At 30.4% G+C, this 27,298-nt stretch overlaps 1 protein-coding gene and 1 long non-coding RNA gene across 2 annotated transcripts in view; one reads left to right on the forward strand and one right to left on the reverse strand.

Annotated features, from left to right (window-relative positions):
- The window catches only part of LOC105666782, a 360,020-nt gene that overhangs the window by 32,789 nt on the left and 299,933 nt on the right, over positions 1–27,298 (forward strand). The gene's annotated exons all lie outside the window — the stretch shown is intronic.
- On the reverse strand, positions 22,811–27,002 carry LOC110120044. Its single transcript, XR_002308610.2, has 3 exons — positions 26,445–27,002; positions 24,050–24,495; positions 22,811–23,960 (listed from the first exon to the last, which is right to left on the reverse strand). It is a non-coding gene; the product is annotated as an uncharacterized LOC110120044 (long non-coding RNA).

Below are 27,298 nucleotides of genomic sequence, written 5' to 3' on the forward strand. Positions count from 1 at the left end.
ATTCTGTGAAGTTTATTACCTTTTCCAACATTTATTGCTACAATTTGTAACGAATCATACAAACTGTCCTACCTAGTTTGGGGTTAGGTTTCTGCAGTTTTTGGCTGTGTTGCCATTTTCCACAGATAGCGACATTCCTGTATAGCTCTGCTATATGCAGTTGTTAATTGTGACAATTCTTATAAAATTCTGCTACCATCGTCTGTAACGCACAAATGCATTGTACATAAGCAACAATAAGATCCATTTCATTAACACTAGAACATTACCACACCAGTCAAATTGACTGGTTCTACAATTTCATTTAAAAATTCCTACTTCGTGTTATATTTTCTTTCTGCAATGATAACTAAAAGAATAATATAATGAATTTTATTTTGCTTTTCATGTGTTCAAACTAAAAATAATTTTGTATCAGGACTACGTATACCAATAGCAGTCAAAATGACTGGTACTTGCCAAAGTGTAAAAGGGTCCTGCAATCTGTCTATCGAACCCCAACTAACCAGTTTCCTTGTTTTGTACAACTTGCCACACGTTTCTCAAATTTTTACCGCGTATCATTCGTAATGACAAAACCCGCAATCACTTAGTTGCCAACCTATATAACTACATAGAACGTCGATTCTGGTAAAAGGTAAATTAATCATTTCGTCAACGATTAAGAATTACGGATTATTAATTACAGAATACACAGAAATATTCATGAAATTTTTGTTCGTGACGTATTAATTGCTTTCGAAAACGAAATTTTCCTTCTCGGCTTTGCCCACGACATACATAATGTACATTAAATCGTTTTCTCTTCCTTTGTTCTATTTCTTCCTCCTATCATAGCTAACTGTAAGTCTTCGATTAAAAATGGCGTTTTGTTGTATGTTCTTTTATAACGTTTGGTTTCCAACTGAGCGACACATTTATCTCGAGTACGTTCCGGACGATCGTGCAGAAATATTAACGCATAAACGCCCGGTCACGGAACGGACGCGGCACGGTTGTGTGTAAATCGACCTTAATTCTGCTTAGGCGACACCGGAAGTAAGAACAAGTTACGCGTCACGAAATCACGATACGTCGGATGCGTCGACACACCTCGATTGTCGACGTAGCGCGACATGGAGAGATTAGCGAAATAAATTCTTGTTTCTTATTTTGTTTGTAAGATGATACTTTGAACGTAATTCTTTATTGGATGAAAGTTAATTACGTTAAACATGTTAATATATAATGTATCTTATAATGTATAATAATAATGTATCTCTACATTTTAGGTTAATTTCTACATTAATTTTTATACTCATATGTATGATTTAATAGACACTTAAAACATCTTTTCAAATGATTAAAATTCTTTCATATATTGCAAATTTTATAATCGTTGCGGTATAGTTATTGGATAATTGTTGTGCAATTTCGTTAGATACAGAAACGTAGCTTAATTAGTAATATTTAATAGAAGTTCATGGAATTAATTTTTTGGTTGAAAGTTTATTAAAACCACATTTTCCTTTTGTACATTTTCCTTTGGTGTAGATGATTACAATATTTCCTTTAGATAAAGCAGGGAGTATATTTGGAAAACTATGGTAAACATATATCAGTTTGCTTTAATAAGAATACAATAATTTATTGAATACATAATAAAGAAGATTATATATAGTTATGTATAATTAAATAGATGAATAAACAGATACTATCAGTGTTATAGATTGTTTGGGAAGGTATTTATACTACTGATGTCTTAGTGTATCTGAAAAACTATGGTAAACATTTTCAATTACTACAATGAGCCAGGAAATATCAGTTTGCTTTGATAAGGATACAATAATTTATTGAATACATAATAAAGAAGATTATATATAATTATATATAATTAGATAGGTAAATAAACAGATATTATCAATGTTATAGATTGTTTGGGAATGTATTTATGCTACTGGTGTCTTACTGTATTTGAAAAACTATGGTAAACATTTTCAATTACTGAAATGAGCTAGGAAATATCAGTTTAATTCAGCTTTAATAAGAATACAATAATTTATTGAATACATAATAAAGAAGATTATATATAATTACATATAATTAAATAGACAATTAAACAAATATTATCAATGTTATAGATTGTATTGGAAAGTATTTGTACTACTAGTGTCTTCCATAAATTAGGTGATCATCTGTTTGATAATTTGAGGATGTACATCTGTTTCAATAACAACACTAAAATTCTTCTTCAAATTAGTAATGCAATTATGACAAACAATGCTAGAAATTAAAAATATACATGTACCTATATCTAACTGTTTATAAGAAGGTCGAATGCCTGCCAAATATTTTTTCAACACATTTAAATACAACATTTTTACAGTAAAAATATTATTCGATGTGACTCTTGTTATTATATTGATTAGCTTGAGAGACAGTGCGCACATTATATCTAGTTTTATATTTCAGAGGTTACAGTTACATATTGCTTTTATGTTCGGCGATGACGGCATTGTAATTCAACTGAAATAGATCCGAGAATATGCATAAGTCGGTCAGAATTCAGAACACCTATAGATCATTAAAGTGTTCCTAGAATATTTATTATCACACGTAAATACATTATTCATGAAATAGTTACTACTTCATAGCATTTTAACTAATGCCATTAAAGAAATAATATTTGTAATAAAAATACAAATATTATTTCAACAATCCGAGATTATACAATAAAAGAAAAAATGTTATACCATGTATAATATGTTATAAGTGTATATATGTATGTATAATATGTTATACTGTATATACTATGTAGAGTATAACTTTTTGTTAAAATTAAAAGTGTTTTTTAATTTTGTTAAATTTAAAATGCAATTTAATTAGTTTAATTTTGTTAAAATTAAAATGCAATTTCTGCATGTGTCTTAATACGGCCTCTATCTTTTTCAAATTCCTCGATTCTTTTAAAAACAATTTTATAGCATACTTACAAATTTTTCACTCTTGATGAGTAGACTTTGGATTTTGATGCATTTATTTCAAATGTAAATATTCAATGTAAATATACATATTTACAAAGCAGAGTATTCGTCATAATCTTTACTAGGTGAATTGGTAGACAGTAAAAATTAATAGGTGAAATTTACATAAAAATTAGCAATCTGATAATAACATAAAACGTGTACTTTTAAAAGTTAAATTAACATTCCAGTAATCTTCGAACAACAAGGTTAAGCTAAATCGGTAAATTGCATGGAAAACTCTTTCCATGACAATGTACATACATGTAAATATAATGTAGTATATATAAAAGTATATATGAAGTATTTAAAACGTAGAGCTACTAAAAGTAAGGCTTACGCAATGATGGTATGTTTTTTCACAATAAAATAACAACATAAAATGAACATTACAGATCAAATTTGCTTTTTTAAATGAAAACATATCATATATCCTTCAATGTATTAATCGATAGATCTCGAGATATTCTATGAAAAAATATTGACCAAAAAAATGTTAAGCAGATATTTTAACTTCTGTTTTGCAAAATTTATCATATGAAAGACAAGATTATTTCCTTGTTAAAAAGTTGAAATATCTATTAATTTAATAGCTTCTCGACATCTACAGATTAATAATACTTTAAAAAGGATATCGAGTTGCATGAATTAATCAAAATGCATTAAAAAATATATGATTGCATTTGAAAGAACAAAATTGATCTTCACATGACAGTTACGTTCCTATCTACAGAGAAACTAATATCATTAGAAACACTTCCCGATATAATTGTATAATATTATCGAAAATATTGTTATTAAATAGGTTTCGGGGTTCGATATTTAATTGATTCACACAAATTCAGTTTTTATATTCTGTATTTCACCACCATGTACAGCCAAATGAACACATCGGATACACTGAGATAATTAACCCGTGGCGAATGCCAAAAACAAAAGAGCGTCGTTACAAGTCGTACCAACTTAGCATGTAGGAACTAGTGATTATACCAACCTAATATTTTCCTCAACAAATATTTCAGTTTATTTCTACTGTTAGGTAACTCCCTGTACACATGGTTTATTGATTTAACCAATTTAGAAAATTTAGATCGAAATGTTTATCTATCAGAATTTCAGAAGCAGACAATTTACACAGAAGCTACAATAAATCTCTTCGTTTAAAACAAATGAATTCCAAGGAACGCGTGATCGCTATTTTTATCGCAATCACCTGAAGAGATCGAAGGTTGTCTCTAGTAGTTTTTGCCGTGTTTTTTAACACTAGAACTACCGGCATTCGAGACGTAGTTATCTCTACCAAAGCCAGTCGAAATGATACATAATAAAAAAATACATAATAGTAGAATATTTTTAGATTTATTGATCTATTATTATCTTACAAAAGGAACTCCATGTTCTGAGATCATAAAAACTATATAATAACGATGAATATTCAGTACCAAAATCTTACATAACAAGAATGTTAAAATAAGTTTCCATTGGTAAATATAAGAAGTATAATGTAATAATACAATAATAACAATAATAAGCGTAATATAATAAATAAAATACAAATATAACTTAAATTATTAGGTACAGAATTTATCATTCATCGCAATTCTTACAAACGTAAACATTCTTCTGCCTGCATTTCCCGCATACATATTTCTTACAAAGATTGCAACTGGTGGTGGTCTTATTATTATTACAGTATCCTATCTGACACCATTTGCGTCAATAGGGTGAGTTATTTGACGTAGTTCGGATCTCAGATGCTCAATGTTTTATCCATGATTTTTCATTGTCAGTGGCAAGTTCATCTGTTAATTGAAACATAAAATTTTTTCCGGATATCTACTCACCTATGGTCTTCTTATATAAAATCCAGGCAATTATGCCAGCTAAATCTAAAATATTAAAAAATACTTGAAGTGGCCATCTTCTTGATCCCGACTTCACGTTATATTTTTTTGCCATTTGGTCTGCCATATCTACCCTAAATTTTGTTTTATTATAAAATTCCATCGTTTCAGGTAGGTCCTTTTCGCTTTTTCCTAAATATGGAAATTCATTTGCAACATACTTTGCTTGAACATCAGGTGCCAGCCAAAATTGAATTCCGAATTTGTCGGGTTTATTATATAACTCTATGCTCGTTATAGTCGTATCTTTTGAAGCATAGGCAATGAATACTGGTTACGTTGATCTAGTCATCGTTGACTCGCGTTGCTTATTTAATAGCGGTTTGTATGACCCCAATCAGAAACGTAGATTGTCGCCCTTATTATGCAGCTCGCGTTGCTTAACACTGTTACAGTTATGAAGGATAGTCTACACGGTACAATCAGTTTCTTGACTCTATGAAAGAACGTTGAGATTTTTAGTGCATTTTAAAACGTGATTGATACATTTCTAATAAATGTATTTTTAATTAGTTGGAATATAAAAATATATTTATGGTTAATCTTTTCAATATCGAGTTTGTTGTCAGCCTGTGAGAAAAAATAATTTTATTAGTTATGAACAGTTAAATATAAATAGGAAATGATAACAACACATAGGAAAGATAGAAAAGTCTGACTAATGTGTATTTTTGCTGATAGACAATTTCGAAAGAAACGGAAGTTTTATAAAATTCAAAACTTATGGCTCCATTAGATGTGTGTTTTATTTTGTTATAAATTTTAAGTACTTCAAACAGATTCTATTACACGCTATTAATTTTAAACAATTGAAAATACAAGAAAATTATGGAAATGTCAAGAAACAAATGAAAATCAATAAATTAAATTTTTTCGTCAATTTATAAACGTTTTGTTTAATTTAGTTCTCCCAGAATAAATAAAAATTAATAATTGTACGTGTGAAAAACATCGTACAATTTAAACGTTCTGTCCAAAATTAATTTATATTCGATTCGTATGGTTTCACCTCTGCTCTCCTATTACTTCTAAATGAAAAATATTTATGCAAATGATTTATTACTATACATACATGACACTAAAATGTATTATTTATGAAATACCATCCTTTAATTTTCAAATTATTATTATATCACATGTTCTTTGTATTCCATTGTATTTTTTTAATGTCAAATGCATGCCAAATTGAAAAAATGTAATTTCTTCAATGTAATGCGTATCTTTTGTGCAAATATAGTAATTATTGGTATAAGTTATCAGTCTTTAGTATTTGCCATTAAGGGACTACATATACTTTAAAAAAGTACATTCAACGCTAATTATAAGAAATTGACTATGACTTATTTGCATATATTTTGTATTATACAGGGTGGTTGGTAACTGGTGGTACAAGCGGAAAGGGGATGATTCTAGGCGAAAAAAGAAGTCGAAAATATAGAATAAAAATTTTTCGTTTGAGGCTTTGTTTTCGAGAAAATCGACTTTGAATTTTCGTTCGGTACGCGTGCACTTTATCACATCTCGTTATAACGGATCTCACTGCAGATCGACGATTGGGATACCGGTGTCTGTAATGATCAGCTGCGGCTGATGCGTTACCACCACACGCATCTAACGAAAGTATCATGTCCGTATATTCCCGATTGCTGTATGTAGACATGATGGTAGACTAATAGGTACTGATAGTGGATAGCGATAAAAGTCGGATAATAAGTTAATAGGTAGGAAAACACTTGGGTCACATTGGAAGTGTCTATCAACATAACGTCAATCGAGACAACGATCTACAGTGAGATCCGTTATAACGAGACGTGATAAAGTGCACCCGTACCGAGCGAAAATTCAAAGTCGATTTTCTCGAAAACAAAGCCTCAAACGAAAAATTTTTATTCTATATTTTCGACTTCTTTTTTGCTTAGAATCACCCCCTTCCTGCTTGTATCACCAGTTACCAACCACCCTGTATATCACTCTTCGCAACACAATAGTCATTTGACAGTATAATCACACATACTTTATGTAATGATTCCTGTAATAAAACTCAAATTGAGTATCGAAAAATTCTGACAAAAAAGTATTTAAAATTATTTAATTATTTATAAGCATAAACTAACTTTCAAGAAATTAATTCAGTAAGTTTTACAACATTTATGATGTTACTTTTGAAAACATTGTTTTAAGGATAATTTAATGTTCATGATAATTCAATGTTCCAAAATAGCTTCGCTGTTTAAAAGATTTTTATCTTCAAAGTAAGGATATGGACACTACAATAATTGTATTTTTTAATTTTTAATTACTAATTGTATACATGTTAAATATACAAAAGTTTGTTCTATGGGATCTAAGAAATTAAAGAACAAATCAACTTGAATTTCTGTTGTTTTAGAAAATTCTTTAGTTAAAAATTTATTGGAATAAAAATATTATCATTGTACGTGTGATATTTCTGGCATTAATTTCAAATAAATATACAACAATAATTAGCAGAAAATTATGATATGTAAATTATTGTAAATGAAAAAAATAAAGATACAACAACGAAAGCCATACTAAATTTTTGCTAATGTATAGCATAGTTGTTTGTTTGTATCAGTTTTTAGCGTCAATACCACATTAATTAATTCTATAATAATTAAACAAAACTCGACTAAGTTGTCAAATATAATATCATAAACTTTACATCTTGAATATCATCATACGTAACGCAATTTTTAATATTTGAAATTTTTATATTTTAATATTTAAATATTTGAATATTTACTAATTCTACAACAAAATTATCTTTTTATTTTCTTCTGGGATCAAATCTCGTATTTTTTCACCCTCTTGAACATTTAAAAAATATAAATAACATTAACAGAGAGCGAGAGAGAGAGAGAGAGAGAATAAGAGAAATTAAAGTAATTAAACTAAATTAAACTAAAAACTAAATAACCAATAAAAACTAAATTAAAATTATTTAAGTCTTACAAATTATTGTGAATTTATCATGCATTTTCAAAAGGCTTGTATCTTGGAATGTATCAGGTTATTCCTTTTTTTAACTTTTTCATATTAAAATATTTCTTCTTAACCATCAAGTGACATAAAAATCAACAAAAATCATCTTTTCATCGTATGTTATTTATTTTTCCTGTATACAAATTTGAAGGTTCCTATAGAATAATAATTTTAATATCAAATCCAAAAAATCATAAAGTTTGAAGGATGATTACTTTCTAACAGTTTACTCTAAATTCTTCGTTATTTTATCAGATTGTCGAACGGTTAAATAAAAAGCGAAGGCGCTTTTTCTGCTTTTCTTCTCTCATACCACATGCACATTAAACGGAATTTCGAATTCCGCGATCGTTAAAATTAGACGTTGACGAGGTGTGAGTATTCGCATCGGAACATCCCGTACGGAATTCGAAACACGCGAACCGATTGCTTTGGCCGCCCTCTATGCGTTGAATACGTCGGGGCTAGGGGTCTGCCACAAATCCGAAATAGAAGTGAAATTTCTCTGCCGCACGTCGCAACAGCTACGGCTATTCACGTGTTTCGTGAAATTAATCTTTGTACGGTAATTTAAGCTGGCAAGCATTTACAATGAAAGTTGCTGCGCTATCAGGTAACTGTAGCTGACCAGTTGGAGCTGGTCGCTGCGGATGCGATCACCAGGGGTTTGGAAATTGCTCTAACTTGTTATTTGAGATCCTCGGTAGACGAATTAAGGGTCCGACCTAATTAGAAGAAGCGAGAAGTTGTTTCGCTAGGGATTCGATTTTCTATTACAATTGGAAATTAGCCCTTGGAATAGAAAAAGAGCAAAGTTACTTAATTGAAGATAAAAATGATGAGAAATTTATAAATATATAGATTGTAAAGTAGCTTGTTTATGATTTATAATTTATTGATTTATAATCAATCTTGATTTATAATTTATGTTATGAAAGATTTGAAGATTATAGGGGAAAAATATGATAAGTACTTTTGTGTTGATTTCCTGATTTTAATGTCACTTTATGACTAAAAGGGGATTTTGATATATTGGGTTGGCAACAAACACTTAGTTGACAACTAATATTTATATCGTGGTAGATGTCTTTAGTAAAATCAGTTATACGTTTATAGTGATCAATGAAAGTGTTGGCACAGATTGACTTGTTTTGTAAACTTTTATATGAATTCGTTAAAAAAGATACAATTGTTTGTTTAACATTTTTGTAAAATATAAGAAGTGCAGGTCGAAGACAATTATGGCATTGATGTTGCTTTTATGAACTTCCATTTTGAATAATTCTTCTAAGGAATTTCTGCTGCTATAACGATTTCTATTTTGGTTCTTATACACATTGTTTCTAGATTAATTATTTACAAAACGTTATTATTTCCGAGACAGTTCTAGAATTGTTTCTTGTATTGATTTTATAGTAATTGAAATATTACGTTTCTATAAAAGCAGTTCAATATACAAATATTTATATTATTTAGTTTTATACTTTAGAGTGGAAAGTTATTTTGCCAAAGAATTATATAAGGCATCGTACGTTTTAGAAATTTACTCAGCATTTTATAAGAAATTCAAGTTCATGCATATACTTAGTGTATGTCTTTGTCGTTCGTTACTATTAGGTTAGTAAATAAGTGGTTGCGGCTTTTGCCATTAGGTGGCATTGACAAAATCCGCAGTCACTTAGTTGCCAACCTATTAAAATAGTTAAAAATATAATTGACAGAGTTTCATAAAAGACAAAGATATAATTATTAAAATAAGTAATATGCGAATATTATGACAAGCAGTATTTCAAAATTTATGTCTAATCTCAAAACCAAAAAGAAAAGGATATTTGTAAGATGATTTGATTGATAATATAACAATATATAAAAATTTGAAATTGCTTCTTTAAAAAGAAATGGATAATATGGTTTAGCGTGTTCTTTCTCTGAAATTTTGATTGTTTACAATAGTATGATTTTTACACTTTGTAGAATTTTATTGTAATATTTTAAATTCCAGCATATGTCACTGATTTTAACTAGCATTGTATTTTTCTTCTTATATATTTATGTTCGTGTTACATTTTATATATACCATTTATATTTTCAATATATTTTGATTGAAATATTCACTTGAAATACGATACTTGTTAAAATCTTTACACGTTTTTTACACTTTGCAGAATTTTATTGTAATATTTTAAATTCCAGCATATGTCACTGATTTTAACTAGCATTGTATTTTTCTTCTTATATATTTATGTTCGTGTTACATTTTATATATACTATTTATATTTTCAATATATTTTGATTGAAATATTCACTTGAAATACGATACTTGTTAAAATCTTTACACGTTGTTTTTTACACTTTGCAGAATTTTATTGTAATATTTTAAATTCCAGCATATGTCAGTGATTTTAACGAGCATTGTATTTTTCCTCTTATATATTTATGTTCGTGTTACATTTTATATATACTATTTATATTTTCAATATATTTTGATTGAAATATTCACTTGAAATACGATACTTGTTAAAATCTTTACACGTTGTTTTTTACACTTTGCAGAATTTTATTGTAATATTTTAAATTCCAGCATATGTCAGTGATTTTAACTAGCATTGTATTTTTCCTCTTATATATTTATGTTCGTGTTACATTTTATATATACTATTTATATTTTCAATATATTTTGATTGAAATATTCACTTGAAATACGATACTTGTTAAAATCTTTACATGTTGTCTTTTACACTTTGCAGAATTTTATTGTAATATTTTAAATTCCAGCATATGTCAGTGATTTTAACTAGCATTGTATTTTTCTTCTTATATATTTTTGTTCATGTTACATTTTATATATGTACTATTTATATTTTCAATATATTTTGATTGAAATACTCACTTGAAATATGATACTTGTTAAAATCTTATGACACGGTTAGGTATGAAATATAATTTATGTCAAGCTTGACCAAACGTGTGAGAAAGAGATACGTTTCATGTATACAACTTGAAATGAAGATAAATCCTCTTTGTAATTTGATCCATTATACCCTTATTTATGAAATTGTAAACAGAACATTGGTATTATGTTGCGGCCTTTGAAGCATGTGTATGGAATGATTAATTCCTTTTTTTTCCTTTACATCTCTATTGTGCATCTGACATTTTAAGAAAAATAATCAGTGAACTACAAAACTAATGAAAACAAATTATTAATAGTTTTTGCTGAATAATACTTCAGGAAATTTGACTGCCTTATAAATAGGATAAAATTTCCAAAGTATTTAGAGAAAGAAATGATTCTTATGATAAATTACTTGCACTATTTTTTGTTAATTTCATATATGAATTAAATTGTTCAATTATACATGATTTTTATTAGCAATTTTGTATTAAAATTGATTTAAACTTAATAATTGATAAAAGTCAAATCAAATTTCATTTCAAATTTCAAATCAAATTACATATGTCAGTACTGAATAAATTGTGAAAACTTTTGTTAAATCAATGGTGAAAGATTTATATAATCTATCCAAAACCGAAGTTTTCATTTACGTAACAGCTGTTACATAACCTCAATGAAAGTGACGAAAGAGAAAAAGAAATCAATAAATTTATTCATGTATTTGTACTATTTGTTTCTGTATTATTATTCTAATATATTTATGTTATTATTATGAACAATAATAATAATGTTATTATTATTACATTATTGTTATGTAATATCATTGTTGCTTAAATTTCACTTGGAATCAATTTTAAAAATATTATTATGTAATGCTAATCTTTTTATGTTTTAATGCTCTTTAAATTAATAATCTTTTATGCTTAATGCTAAATGTTAACTAAAAGATCTAGTATTTATATTTCACTACAATTAAACTGAAGTCACTTTTAACAAATATTAATAACAGTGTAAAAAGAGTTAAATTAATTCTTAATTGTTAAGAGAAAATTGTACTCCTAATTTCTTTCAATAATTCTATTAATACTATTTTTTTAAAAATGCTGCAGATATGCGAAAGGATTAGTAATTGTACATTATAACAATTAAATTGATATCAGAGTTCGAATTAATTACAGTCCAGAGGGTGTTAATTACCAAAATAATTGCTTTGTTTATTAACTGTTATTTAAGAAAAATATCAATCTTTGGCTACATACAGTGTTGAAAGTGTTAAACGAGAAACAGGATATTTTTATTTCCCAATTGCCATTTTAAAGAAAACTTCATTTCAAATGTCTTCAAAAAATTTTAACAAATTCCATTAATATCCATCTGTTTAGAAAATGGTATGGATCTATTAAAAAGACTAGTAATTAGTCAGTATTCGAAAGTGGTAATTACAGCTTGAAAAATGTTAAATTAACCGTAGTCTCTCTACGAGTGAAAATTCTGCTATAACTTCGATTAACGAATTCGATTTCTGAACCGCTTAAACACTTTTCTCCATGATTACCGCATATATTGGCGTAGTTTGGATTTAAAGCTGCTTGAGTCACGCCTACTCTTATGCAGCCCGGCATGCAGGTCTGCAGTTCTGCTGCGCGAGTCTGCAGGCGTCGCGATCGATTACTTTTACCTCTGGACACGACCAAAGAACGTTCCACCGTGTTTCCCAAGGTCTCGCGGTGAATATTGATAGGGACACTTCTCTCTGTCTCTGTCTCTCTCTCTCTCTCTCTCTCTCTCTCTCTGTTTCTATCTCCATCCAATGTCGATGAGTCGACGTAAAAATTGTCGTATCTACAATTTTCTATGATAAACTAAACGCAATATACCGGACTGCGTGTAAAAATGAGACGAAGCGATTTTACAAATATTCTGTATGATCAAATGACGACCCTGGTTTCTGAAAATGTATATAATGGTAGGAATTTTATTTCAATTCAAATTTCCAGATCTTTATAATAAGCTATGAAGAATGATAGGACGTATGTAATTTTTAAATTCAGTATGTCGCGATTTTAAAATTCAATACGCCAACTATTTCCATATCATCAATATTATCTTTTTATTTGTCTTTCTTAAGCTCTTGAAAAATATTAAATGTCAACATCTTTTTTCAACTATTTCATATAAAATATTTTCTTCCTTAAAAGGTAGGAAGACAATAAAAATTGGATCATCATGTTTCTTCTATTTAAATTATAATACATTATTTAAATAGAAAAAGGATAAGAGAAGAATATATATGTCAGAGATTTTTATTATTATTAATTGTAATAGAGTTTTGAAAAGTTAGTGAAAAAGTTGACAAAATACAGGATTTTAATTTAATAAAAATACATATAAAGAAAATATATAACGCATCTTAGAATTATATAAATAATAAGAAGAATATAAAGAGGAAGATATATAAGAATAATATAAAGAAGGAAAGATTTCAGCACATTGGATATTTTGTTCACTATTTTTCTTGCGTTTAGGTATGCCAAAAAATTAAACACCGTTCCTCTATTCACCAGCATAATAATATTAAGCAAATTTTTTAGTGAATAGCATTAATTGAATTGCGTGAGTATTCTTTGAATAGAATAAAACTTTGTAAAACGTTGGAAAATCTGTGCTACGTTGGTCTCGAATTTTGTAAAATTCTGCGAATTGATACGGTACATTGTACTTAAGAGGTTAGGTTTAATATTTTTAGAAATTACTGAGTTTTCTCTTAGAGTAATATTTTTCGTGCTTTTGCAATCAGTAAATTTAAGAAAGAAAGATGTAAAAATTATTTGCATATATTATCATGCAAAAAATTTAGAAACATAGTGATATAATAATTACATAAATTATATAATATATGTAGTTATATTATGTAATATTTATTCTACTAATTAATCTATAATAATTACTTCCATTAGGAAAAAATCGTTTTATATGTATATTAATATAATAATATAGTTTATTAAACGTATTAGAAACCCAGTCTATTTTATTTATTTGTTTTTATATTTATATGGGTGTTATATAGATGCCAAACTTGTTACTTTCTTATTTATGTTCAAAATTCTTTCTTTAAACCACCTTTCTTCTCATAAGAACAAATTGCATTTCGCCATTGTAAAAATATTAATAATTTGTTTTTGTCTTAGTATTTATACTAAATTGCTAAAGACAAAAACAACATAAACATAATACGACTTCGCATCTTACCTTACTTTTCGCTCGTTAAATTTAACAAATTAAAATTAAAATATTTGCTAAATTAATAGTTTTTTTTAACATAAATAGATTAATACTTTTTTACGGGGAATGCCGAGATGGATCGATTAATGTTTTAAAAAATATATGGTTCAATTTGAAAAAGTGAAATCGACGTTCCCTTGAATGAATGATGAACCAAAGAATTTTAATAACCTCAATGATACCAATTATTGCTAAAATATGCTCAATATGAAAATTATAAATAATCAAATCTCATTTCCTCAATTATTACAATTTATTTATTACGTCCGTGCAAAATCTTGGAAAGATATTTTATAAATTAGAAAACTATTTCATTAGGCTACGCTAAGATCTAAATATGATTTAAGTGATCCAATTAGTCGAATATTAAACCTGTAGAGGCGGTATATGTTGTCCGTGATAGTTGTAGTTGCCGACTGTAGATGTCACTGCTGGGGTACTGCTAATTATTCTTCTATTTTGATGCGTGGAAGGAAATCGGATCACGGGCGCCGGAAATCGAACCCGGATCCCGAACGTTCAAAACCTAAGGCGCTGCAACTGCGCTGCCGTGTCCGTTTTGAGTTAGTGTCGAGTGGCGCCACAAACCTATGCAATACATTTACAGATATGATTCACTTTTTCTGTAGCAAATTCACCAACAATATTCATTGGAAATCCGGTAAAGAGATGTTGACTGTTCTAAAGATGATGAACCAGTAAAGTCCGGTGACGATGCCGTCGCAAAGGAAGACTCTTACTCGGTGGTGATCGCCCCACCACTGGTCGCTTGCGGTGGAATCCCGGGAAACATGAGAAAACCCACGTTTCCCCAATTTTTACCTGATGGAGCAATAGCCATAAGAAACCTCTTGACTCAAAGATGTTTTATGCCAATTGACGGCCTTAACGGTAAATCAAAAAGCCTCGTTTTATGACAGTCCCTTAGGATTATTGCGATCCGCATAATTCTATGTAAACAGCCGGTAGCCGCCTCGAACGTAAAGAGTCACCGGACGTAACAGTATGTGTGTGAAAGGTTTGGTTCCTTTCTTTGTCTGGTTTATTTTGCCTCCTTAACTTCTTGGTCAGTGGTATGGGATTGGAATGTTGTCTGTGTCTGGTATCAGTTCCATAGGATTTAGTGTGCTGTATTCTTGAGCTATTATGTAGCCTATGGTGAGGGATTTGTTTAGGTATGCGGTGTGTATTTCTGTGAGACTGTAGATTATTGTATTTCCTTGTTACTCCTATGGCGAGGTTGTTTATTCTTCTTTATGTGTCTTTTTGTTGCTTGTGTATTTAGGAGAGTTTTCGCTGATCGGTGTTTCTGAATGGAATATCTGGGGCAAGTCCTTTCGAACTTTTTGATTATTTTCCAACCGGCTGTGTTCAAGTTGAACCACATTATACGTGCAAATAGCACGTAGTACAATAACTTGTCTTTTTTTTACATACAAGATATTCAGCTACAAAAAGCTGTAAAAAGATTTAAGGGGTGATTTTTGAAGTTAAAATTAGACAGAAATCAGGAATAAAAAAAATTGCGTTTGCAGCTTCATTTTTACTTAAACACAATTAAAAATCGGTTGAAATGTCCTTGAGCGAGAGCGAATCTCTTTACGCGGATGAAAGCAGGTCACCTTGAGCAGAGGGATGCACAGTGATTTTCAAATCGAACGAAACATGAGCAGCAGCTGTACATCCCGTACAAATCGAAGAGCAGAGGACTATGGCATTTGGAAACGTACACCATCCTGCGCGAAAACGTTCTGGCGGCAGCGAAAATTTGTAGATTGAACCTGATTACTGATTGAAATCCATAACGACATGGGATTTCCGAGTAGAGGGGATTAATGTTTCCTCTAATCTTTTGCTTCCATAAATAATTAGTAAACAAAAGCATATATTAACAATGTTCACAAATCACGATTGTCCTGTCACGTAAAAATGACAGGAAAATAATAATAAAAAAAAATGTTGGGTTCTCAAACTAGAGTTCGAGATACCTTTGTTCCATAATAAGATTGCAAGTGTGCGATTAGACCGTTACCAAAAGACTGAAGCCTCGACCAAGACCCAGCCCTTCTAGACGTTCGTTTATCTTATCTCTACGTGTCGAATTCATATTCCTTTGTTTTGGGAGTCGGTGTCGTGTGTAAGTCGGTTCAGGTTTCCTGAGTCGGTTGGAAATATTTGTTGACGTTTCAGTCCCATCCACGGATATCCACAGGAAAATCACACAATCGTTTTATATTTAGTATTATTAGTAAATGTTCGATACAACGAAATGCAGTATAAGCAGGATACATACAATACGCACTACAAAAAATTAAGAAAGTAACAAAAGATACAAAAATAAAGGAAATAAAAATGTTCAAAGAATTAGAAACGAAAAGGCTAAAAAATCGACAGCAGAATAAGTTAAACCTATACTAAATCTATAACTAACTCTAACTTTATGTTTATAGAATTCTCCTAATTGTCTTTGGCTGTCGAAATGGTTCTATCCTTTCAGAATTGTTTTACCTTCTTACCAACTTTCTAAAACTACTAAAACGTGTTACGTAACAAGGTAGTGGTGGAGATTTCATTCAGAAAAGATATTTACAATATCCTTCGCCTAACGCCTTCGTTATGCTTGTAACTGAATGTTGCATAAAGAAGTGTTCTGATGTCCCTGGATTGGTGTTGAACTTTATTTTTGTCATTTTTGTAATTTTTAAATTTGGTATTTTCATGTTGATTATATCTGACAGGATTTCTTGTAGTGAGTGATTTTGGTCTTATGTTTTTTGGTGTGAATATGTAGTAGTATTTGTATATGGAGTATATAGTATTTAATACATTGCGTGCTTGAGTGTTTATTTGTGTATTGCCATTCCCTATGTTTTTGAGGGTAAAGTCGGTTATGGCGCGAGACGTGTTGAGTTTGTGTTATGTCTTTAATACTCATTTATTAGCTGTATATTGGTGTCGGTTTCATTTTTTTATTTGTTCTTTGAGTGTGATGTTTAACAGTTTTGATTGGAAGTTAACTTCTCTCTACTTTTCCGCTTTCTCTTCGTTTGCTTGCTGAATTTACATTTTTGATTCTTCGTTTCGTAGATGGCTAAACTGGTTATTTAGTTCTATCGTTAGTTCTATCATTGTTGTGTTTTTTATTTTCGTTTGACTTAATGAATATTTTGGTTGGAGCTATCTTCTTTCCATGTTTTCTTTATTTTTTTATTGATTGATAAATGTGGTTGGTGTTTCTCTGATTTCCTCGCCGTCGGTAGGGTAGGAATCTTTTCTCCCTCGTTTATGTTAAGCTGATATTTTAGTTTGGTGATGTCTTTGTCCAATTCTTTATTCTAATATTCTAATATTTCCTGTCAAGCTGTTGGATGCTGCTTTTACTGCTCCTGTGCTTGTTTTTAGCGCGGTTTTGCTTGCACTTCTTCGTGTGCAGCACGGTGCCATTTTATGGTTCTCGTACGACGCGGTGGACGAGACTCGTTGATTTCCCGCACCTTTGTACACGATATTTTTTCTTTTTTATTTTTCTCTTGTAGCAGAGGGTATCCCTATCATGGAGACCACCAATTTTTCTCGCACAGTTACCATGGGCGTACGCTGTTACATTCTTTGGAGGTTAAGTTGCGTCCACTGACCAGAGGTGTCGATGTTTTGGTCGCTCCCGCGCGATTTTGTGGTTACTTTCTCGACTAAGATCGTCAGTGAATACTGTCTTCCAAATTCTTAAGCGCCACTAGGTGGCCCCTTATACAATTGAAGAATAATTAAATACATAAAAATGTACATACATATTTATCATATATGGTTAAATATAATATTAATAAATAAGAAGATATTTCTTATTTATATAAGATTATATAAGATTCTTGTGGGATGCGATTTTCTATTTCTAAAGATTGTGATAATATGGTATTGGCCTTACTTTTATACGACGAGCCTTTATGGATTTGTAAGCTATAAGATTTTATAAGTTTCCAATTTCCGCGGGATCTGCAGTGGCTGACTTACTTTGTTTAGTTAGGAAGCTGGTGTTATTCTTGTAGCTATTTCCTTGCATAGATTTCAATTTACTTTTCAAAGAGTTTTATTTGAAGTTGTTGAAGTTAACTAATTCATCGATCTGCAGTGCACTCGTGAGCGATGGTTGTGCAAGTTTGGGGATCGTTGAGTTGATTATAAGGCGATATTTATTCCTGTGGACTAATTCAAATTTTCATCGTGGTGGTATAGGCTTAAGACCTTTAAGAGGCGATTAGGGAATATTGTTGTTATTACAGGGAAATGCAATTCCTGTATGCCGAAGATCAGATTAATAGCATTGAAGGTTCCTCTGGCTAAATAGAAATGAGTTGGTTTGAAGTCATTCTTGTACATTAATTTTGCTTCTCAACTGAGTCTTGTCTGATCTCCAGATATTGTTGTGGTTATTAAAATTATCCAATAGAATGTAAGGTTTTGATAATTTATTGATTAAATTGTTGTGCTGTGGCTCATGTAGGGAATAATTGTTCGGGATATACACATATGCATTACATATGCAAACATTTGAGGGAAGAGATGGATTTTTGTTGCTATTACCTCCATAGTTATCTACTTGTAATTCCTCACTACTGTAAGAATGTTTGACTAATATTGCGACTCTGTAGTTCCGTAGTTGATCTGTAGGGCGAAGAAGTTACTAGAGTTCCATTGTAAGATAGGCGTTTCGGATCGGTACATAATTATTTAGGGAAATTTGATCTAACTATGGAAATGGTTACAAATAAATGGAAATAGTTATAGTTATAAATAAAGAAAACTAAGGAGCTGGTTATGGGATTCTGTGTTGATTGAGATTGACTGGGGTTTCAGCAGGTTCAGACTTTTCATTGATTTGATCTAACTCTTCGATTTAAATTTTGCTACGCTTAACAGTATTGTTTCGTGATTTAACTGACATAGTATTATGTTCTATGGATAATGGTGTGATCGGCAATAACTGTGTTGTCAATGTCTGTACTGTTCGCTAATTGTAATATTGGTGCTTATCTATGGATGCTCTTTTGTTTGAGGTTAGTGGTAAGATCAATTCCACTCTTACCGAAGGAGGAAAAGGTTCTTTAAATTCTTCTGCTAATATGGTTAGTTCACTTACTTCTTTATTTTTCCTGGGGGATAAACAGATGTTCTCATATTCTCAATTTGGGCAGAGCTTGGCGATATGGCGGACATAGTTAGGCTTAAGTTTACAAATACTTTGTACCGAGTCTCTTCATATGTAACAATAAAGAATTCTCAAATTTTAGATGTATTTTCAGGGTTTACGTATATTTGCCTTTTAAAACTTAGAATTTAGCTCTTGAAGGCTGAAAGAACTGGCTGGAAAGAACACCAGAGAGTTTTGCACGAAACGTGAAACATTATTTCTCCTTTCGAATTAATTAACCGCTTCTTCCTCGCTCGAAATTGACTTCCCATTACTCACAAATAAGCGATCGCTATCCTGATCGTCGAATTAATTTACTAATAATAATAGTGAGATTTTATTTAGTATGTACGAATAAGTAACTCAACATGAGAAGCACACAACTGTAATATAACCAAACAGTAGGCGAAAAGATCGAAACGAACAAATCCATCGTTCAAAAATATCCTCCACCCAATAATCTTTTGGTAGTATATCTTTATATACCGTAAAATATACTATGCACCGCTTAAAAAGACATAAACTACAATAAAAGGCTTAAACTACATAGAATTTAAAAATTCCCTAACTATATAAGTATAAAAGTTCTACAAATGGCAACGACCGTTTGAAACGAATGATCTTAGGGAGCTCCATCTACTCATTAACACTAGAACTACCACACCAGTTAAATTGACTGGTTTTACAATTTTATAAATGTGTCAACCCTCGTTTAGAGATCATGGTCTCAGATGGTTCAATAATACCAAAACTGTACTACATAACATGGAATTGCTTCTGTAAGAAAGTAAGAAATCAATAAATATAAAAATACTCTATTATTAGGTATTTTTTAAAGACCAGTCATTTTCACTGCTTTTGGTGGTTTCTAGTGTTGCAATGCTGGAAACGTTCAGACAGAAGAAATTAGCAGTTACGGTTGAATTATTCATAAGACAATGGGTGCAGGAATTCAACACGGGTAGAAAAACTGTATGATCACGTTTTCGCCGCCTGTCTCTCATTAACCGTTTTAGTGCCAAGGGTTTTCAAGAATTCGTGTCGGATTGTGCCATGCAGCGTGATAGCGCTTCGTTTATTTATTTGCGAGAAATTTTTTTTCGTTTATGCAGGTGATTTATGATTATTTAGAAAAAAAAAAAATAATTGATATGACTCGCGACGAGCTACATTGGGAACCGAGCGCGTTGCGAATTGACGATTGTAACCAAACATCGCGACACAGTTCACTACAGATCGCGCTGCGTTAGCGCCAAAACGGTTAAAGAGCATCTCAAGAAACTGCGATTTCATTACAAATTTTTTTTTATTTGGAAGAATTTTACAATCAGATAACTCGATGTTGAAAACCGTCAAATATATTTTACAATATTTAATAAATACATAGAATATTCGCCAAGGCGCTTGATACTAACGGATTCGCTAAAGACTGTGTATAGATCGCTACTAAGATCGCTCGAGACTGACACTGATACACTGCTCACCTTACGATCGCATTCGGTTATTTATACTGGTCGGGGGAGAGCCGGAAACTTCAAAATGTCTTCGTTCGACGGTTGCACGTAGCGGCAACATTGTTTTGTCCGGAGTTTAGTATTATATTACGTGTTTCCTAACGATATTGATATTCCGAGGCAAAACAACAACATGATTCGAGTTGCCCTCTAGCTCGAGTGCCACTACATTTCCATTTATCGCATTTGGTTTTACGCCCTGTGTACTCGAGAATTTTCCAACAAAATTTCTTTCCACGAATCAACTACTGCCTCGAATATGCGCATACCTCTCTATCCGTTTGATCTCTCTCATCCACTGCCACTCTCGAACAGCTTGCTCAATGTGCTGTCTTGCTCCTTTATTGATAATGAATAGAGCAACGTCACACACGTACGGACACGCGTTTCCAAGAACAATCGCCAGCAGGGAGGATACATATGCTTTCAATTTCAACGAGCAAAGGGGCAAATGGTCGCTAATAGCATTTTGATGAGCCTCTTTTCTTCTCTGTCTCGCACTGCACCATTCTCTCGAATAATCACTGTCGCTTCGTTCTCTTTCTCTTAGTTTCTCCATGCATTGTCAGTGCGTGTTTCGTGTGCATTCCGAGTGCAAGGAGGGGCCATGCTTAGTTCATTGATCATTCGGTAAATCGGTGACTCATGTGCAAGCCGACATGCGTCTGCCCCTTTCTTTGCTTCGTTTTACTACTTCGCCCCTTTCAAAATGAAACGCTCGTTCGATCGTTACGCCCGCATAACGCGAAGCGTAGAAAACACGCGTCTATGCCTTGCCCTCTCGATAGTTAGCGTTGTAGAGCGGACCGTTGCTCAGGGCCGTCCGTACATAATCGTGGCACCCTGCGGTTCAGGATATTCTGGAGAAAATGCAGAGGCGAAAATATATTAGGTTGTCCGAAAAGTTTCTTTCAAGTATCAACAATTTCTGTTTTGAATTAGGTATGATCCATTTCGTTATATTACTATTATTACGTTCGTGCATAATTCAATAAACTAATATAAATCAAAAAATATTGTGCGTCTATAATTTCCTTATAAAACGAAAGAAACTTTTTTGGATAACCTAATATATATAGAAATAACTCTTATAACGTAGTATACTAATTATAAATATAAACACACACACATATCCATATTGTACATTGTATTTATATATACATACGTCATTTTATATATTATTTATTTTTATATATATTTTATATTTATTTTATATATACATATGTCATATAGATAGAGGAATTAAATTGAGAAGGGGGGAAGACCTTTTTTTCAAAAATAGTGTAATATATTCAAGTTTAAAAAATGATATATGTGGTTCCATCTATAATGGGATTCTATGTTCCCATGGGTTTCAGACAAGTTAGAAAAATTGTAACAATGTAATAACAATATAACAAATTTCTCTAAAAGGTACTTTGGGGATATGTTGTATAATTATTCCAGCAAAGGTTTATCTAAATTAGTAAGAATTTTGAAATCTGTGAATAGCCATGATTAGGAGATAAAGGAAAAGCTATTATTTCTTTTAGGATATTTAGTGTTATCATTCTCAGATTATTAAATATATTTGTTGATGTTTATCTAATATGTTTATTATTTGTAACTTATGACTTTATAAAATTCCATTAATAATTATAATTCGATTGTACAAGAGTTTAGTACAAATTAAATATGTTTTATCTTTTTGACTATCTAGTTATTTTGTTATAAATCTGCCAATTCATTTGTATCATGTAATTTATAATATTAAATAGAGTAAATGATGATATTGGCCGATGATATACACAAATGTGATGTGAATTAAAAATCATGAAATTGTAGAGAAAAATTGCACAATAATTGATATCAAACAAATACCTGAAGTTTTACAATATACAGATACAGTGAGACAAAAATTTCTCTGTGCACCCTTTAAAACAATAACATCATATAACTTAATTAATTAATTTAAAATTGCATCAAATGACTCAAATTTTTTTGAAAAGTTAGAAAAATTAGTTCACAAAATTTTGAGAAAATAGAAATTACTAGGTAAAAGTCACTTTTATGAAAATAAAAGTTTTATCCACGCTTGTAATAAAAATTTGAACAACACACTTTGAACATTTATGTTAGTACATGCCGAAAATTTCATAAAAATTAATTAACGTTACTATAAAGTTCGAGCTATTAAAAAATAGTGAATTTTTCAATTTTTCATAACTTTCGCCCTATAACTGTGAAAATAAATTTCAAATATGAAAATAAATTTTGATATCAAAATTTATCGTATCAAGATGAATTTTTAATTTTAATTTATCGTATTAAGATGAATTTTTCAGCATGTAATTGACATATATTTACAAAACCCACTTTAATAATAATAATAAATTTTCATTATAATATAAAGTTATATAACGTGATCTTTAGTACTTCCATCACCGTTCATATCAATTTCAATTTTCTGAACAATTCTTCCCCCATCGTCTAGTTAAAACAATCCTTGCAATTTTTCAAAAAAACTCGTCGTTTGGTTTAATTTTAAAAAAGTTACTCTCTTTCAAAGAGTGTTTTTTGACTGATTATATATATTATGTAGGTAAAAATTATCTGTTATTAATATTATCTTCAGATTTAGAAAGACAAAAAATTGTTTATAAATAGAATAAAATTTAGCTACCATTAGTTTTCCATTGTAATTTTATGATTACTTTTTGATGAGGGTAACAGTGTACTTCGTAATTGTAAATACGATTACGCTATGGGCAGATTAATATTTCTACGCCTTTGACGTTATGTTATATTATGTTACATTCGAGGAAAATGTGTAAGAGTGTTATAATATGTGTGAGTTTTCGTCTTACAATTTTTATTCGTAACATTACATCAAAGTTTTACTTGAAACGTTCAGAGGTTGTTTATCTGTTAAAATTACAATGAAGTTAGAATATAAAAATTCAAAACTGAAAAATTTCTAGTAGACTTGCTGAGTCCAAATTAATTTGCTGATTTAGATACAATTTATTTAGGTGAAATATAATTGGACGGGAGTACAGTTTTGTGAAGTTATCATTTTTCTAGTCGTACATTTGAAGGTTGAACATTTATTGTTATTAAACCATATGAAAATTATCTTTGTAATTTATTCCTCGTATTTTCATTCCTTTGTGTCTTAAAAGTTTATTGAGAAATCTACAAATAATAGTTTTCTTAAATCTTTTGTAAATAATAATTATGTATTTGTGAGTTTATTTATTTGATATTTATTTCAAGAAACTTACAATCAAAACATGATAATAAAAATACTTTTTATCGTGAATAGAGGTGCAGGTAAGATGGAATTTATGATAGCTGAATTATTATTGCTCGTTTTTGGCGTCGAAAATAATAATGGTAATTACATATTGTTTGAAATCTGCCTTATCTCCCGCCTTATCCATGTTCCTTGGTCTCCCTCTGTTTGTCGCCATCTTTTGTTTCCCTACCTTACTTTGTTTGCCGCCCTTCTGACTTCCTAACCTCTACCCCTCTAGTTTTTCTAATTTGTGTCTTTCTCTCGTTCCTGACTTCTTTTCGCTTTTCTTTCACTTCCTCCTCGTATGCTCACCCTTTATTTTCCCTTCTTCGTGTCACTTTGTGCTTCCTTCTCCTTTTTCCCTTCACACTTCACTTTTTCCGCAGAGCTCTCCGTCCGCATGTTACCCTCGCCCCGAACCAAACCTAAAGTCTGTAATTATATATTGGTATAGTATAAATAGTTGTTGTATTGCTATTTACTAGCCTGATGATTTAGGATTATTCAAATTCTTTACATGTACATAGAGTTTATAATAAAGATGGAAGTTTAGGTGTAAAATTAACTTTATCGTTAAATATTTCTAATTTGGTTTAAAAGTTTAAAAAGAAAATAGAGCTCTATGTTTTACAATTGTTATAATATTTCATTCTGAGTGTTACAGTTTCTTCAAACGTATTATATTATTCGAGGACAAATGTGTGTTCTGTCCTTTATTTTTAAGTGTCATGTTTAAGGAAATTGGATAGTCAGAGGCTTGCCGGGTACGATCAGCGCGTATTGGGGCCATTTTACAAAACCACATTATGTGTCCGGTACTTTATGGTTAAAAACCTTATGAACGTATCACAAAAATTTGCTTGCTTAACTCGTGTTTAAGGAAATTAGAAATGAAGTTAGTGTACATATGCGCGGGACAATTAAAATAAATAAAATAATGTAATTTCTTCCAATGTAAGGAGGATCATATGAAACTACATGAAATCAGTTGAAACATTTTTAAAACATTGTTGAGAATATTTCTGAAGGGTTAAATAACGTTGTAAAAATAAATTTAATGGAGAAATTTGTCAAGGTTTGAAAAACAGTCCAACAGATTATGAAAGAAATTAAAATGTTGAATCTATATGAATTACACAAATGAATTACATATTTGAAATAATGAAATTACAGATTGCATATTGAGCTGGAAATTTAAGACATAAAAATTCTACTTCTCATTTATTTCGTATTAATTTACATTTTGCTTTATGGAAATATCGAAAAATATTCAAATATAATATAGTATGATTTATTAGTAATGTAAATAAAACTCGGAGGAAACCAAAATAAATTTTAATAAATACAATGATCTTGAGATACTTATTTTCATCTAACTTTTGTCAAATTATTAACTATCTGTGATGAAGTATTGTGATATACCTTAAAATATGTTTACACTATCACATACATGTTTTATTCCAAATTTTCTAAAATACCATACTCATTCTGCGTGTGGAGGGGTATTAGTTGCACAAGATATTTAATCAAATGTATTCAATCATCAAATAGAATTTCTAATTTTAAGCATTTAAAAGTCACTTGTTATTTTAACGCTGTATAAATAATTACAGAATTTAATTAATAGAATTAATTAAAAAAGGGGAAAATCCATTAAATATTGAACGAAAACGTTACAAAATTAACACTGAGTTTATATTTTTTCACAGAATATAATTTCACAGAACAAGATATAATTTCAGGAGAAAATTTAATTTTTTCCAGACTTCAAAAGAATACAATTTTTGTTTGTTGTATCTTCCGTTTTGTCTTTCATTATAAAATGTTATAAAATATTATATAATCGATTTTGTCAATTTTTCATTTAATATTATGAAAAATCAAAAATGGCGTTGAATTTATAATTATTCACACCACTGCACAATGTCAAAACACGAGAACATAAAGAGGCTATTAAATTACATTTAAAAATAAATTATAAGTCAATAAAGATTCAATTACATAAATTAATTACAAAAAAGGTTGGAAAACATGATAAAGCTTTATGAAGAAAAACAATATTTTTATTGAGATTGTTTGCAAATAAGCATGCATTAATACAGTGTATTGATACAATCCAAATTGACTGTAATTTATTTTATTTCATTTTATTATCATTAGAATGCAAATAGAATGCACATAGTATGCAAAAATATATACAATATTCGAAATTTAGTATTCTACTTATATAGCAATTTTCTACTTATTTATTTCTCTAATTATAAAAATATGAATTTACATAACTATTTGTCTTGCAATTATTATTTTCCTTCCATGAACAAATATTAAAACGAAATATATTTCAAAAATCTTTCAGACGTATCAAACAGTGAAAAATATACCTAAATACTAGGAAAAATGGAACGATCGAAATTTCGGTCTCCGTGTCTCGAAATTTTCGTTGGCTTGTTCGTACGGGCCTGAGGGTCCCGTATGCTTCGACTGCGCGTAACGAGCAGTTGTCGAGGTTCCCTGAGTTGGGCCAGTGGCAGCAGTTGCTGACTTTCCAGTACAATCACCGAGCGTATCCTTCGCGCGCTGAGTAGCAATAATAACGCTTTGAAACGTGCACGTGTTTTCTCACTCGTGTGATCAAGAAAACCTCTCAAAATACTCGTCAACGTAATTTTCTATCACAATCTCGCGACTGAATGTTAGTGGTGTAGTGAATAGTGTGTTTATAACCGACGATATCCTATTCATCCTGGTTAGTTCATTATCGTGTTGCAAGGCGGCGTCACTTCAAACTGATTATTCGCGCGTTCGTTTCTCGTGATAAATACCGCGATACGAGGATTTAATCGAGTAATATTCAGTTATCGCAATATATCTTCATTTCACGGAAATCGGCATTCTCGCGGAGAAAGTTATACAGAGTAAACGTTAAAATCACACTCTGACAGTTAAATAGAAAATTGACGCGCAACTGTCCAGCAGTTTACGTTTCATTCTAATTTCCCATTAGTTCTAAACTATTTTTACTTTTCACTTTATTACTATTAAACTAGTTTTTTTAATGTATGGTTAAATTCTTCTTAAATCTCATATTTAAACTATATTTCCTTTCATCTTTCGCTCTATAACTCTAGTGTCCATTAACTCTAAATTGACTGAACAGTGTGTAATGGTGTGTTGATGTGAGTGCAAGTTCAAGGGATACGTACGACGAGGAAAGATTTCACGAGATAACAAGAAA

Source organism: Bombus terrestris, chromosome 18, assembly GCF_910591885.1.
Source record: "Bombus terrestris chromosome 18, iyBomTerr1.2, whole genome shotgun sequence".
Classification (NCBI taxonomy): domain Eukaryota; kingdom Metazoa; phylum Arthropoda; class Insecta; order Hymenoptera; family Apidae; genus Bombus; species Bombus terrestris.